We start from the raw sequence: 736 nt of genomic DNA, 5'->3' as shown, positions 1-736 counted from the left end.
AGGGGATAGATTTTAAGAGTAGGAAATGTAAATAGTCTATCATTCCATTACCCTGCTTGGGTTAGGGAGTTTGGCTTCCCTTCTACAGGTTACTGATACCAGCCTACTATAGTTGAGGTATTTTTCTTGTCGAGTCGTCAACAACCCATAGCAATGCCATGGACACATCTCTTCCAGAACCCCCGACCTCCATCTGCAATCATTCTTGTAGTGTATCCAAATAATGTTCTTGGTAAAAAGACAGAAGTGGTTAACCATTGCCTCATTCATGCAGTAACTTGAGTCTCCTCCCTTGACTCTCTCCCATGTTGCTGCTGCTGCACAAGTGAATTTTGACTTGTAGCAGATTGCCTTCCACTCGCTAGCCACTGCTCAAGCTAGGAATGGAATGGGTATGCCTCTGCTTGACTCTCCCTCCCATAGTTGAGACTGGTAGAGTACTGGGAACTCTCCAGGTGTGACCCGAGATGACTATTTTTCTACTGGGTATGGATTTTGACCTTAGCTGAGTTCTCTAACAGTTATGTATGTGGTTCTTTCAAATGTGAGTGGTTGAACTATAGAAGAAAGCCTTGTACTCAGTTACTTTTAATACTTACTTTAATCTCTGGGGAGTAACATTTCTCCATGGCTGCAACTATTTTTGTTCAAGTACTACAAAGATCGAGTTACAATTCTATGACAGTACAATTCTCCCCAAGCTTCCTTAACTTTTTCCCAATTCAGGGTACACAAT

The 736-nt window shown here is 42.1% G+C and overlaps 1 non-coding gene across 1 annotated transcript; it reads right to left on the bottom strand.

Moving 5' to 3' along the window:
- Positions 1-335: 335 nt before the first annotated feature.
- Positions 336-472, bottom strand: LOC114812471. Its single transcript, XR_003760124.1, has one exon. It is a non-coding gene; the product is annotated as a small nucleolar RNA SNORA7 (small nucleolar RNA).
- Between the last annotated feature and the right edge of the window lie 264 nt (positions 473-736).

Source organism: Ornithorhynchus anatinus, chromosome 5, assembly GCF_004115215.2.
Source record: "Ornithorhynchus anatinus isolate Pmale09 chromosome 5, mOrnAna1.pri.v4, whole genome shotgun sequence".
Lineage (NCBI taxonomy): Eukaryota > Metazoa > Chordata > Mammalia > Monotremata > Ornithorhynchidae > Ornithorhynchus > Ornithorhynchus anatinus.
The sequence above is the reverse complement of the archived record's forward strand: the minus strand, read 5'-3'. Positions and strand labels throughout refer to the sequence as shown.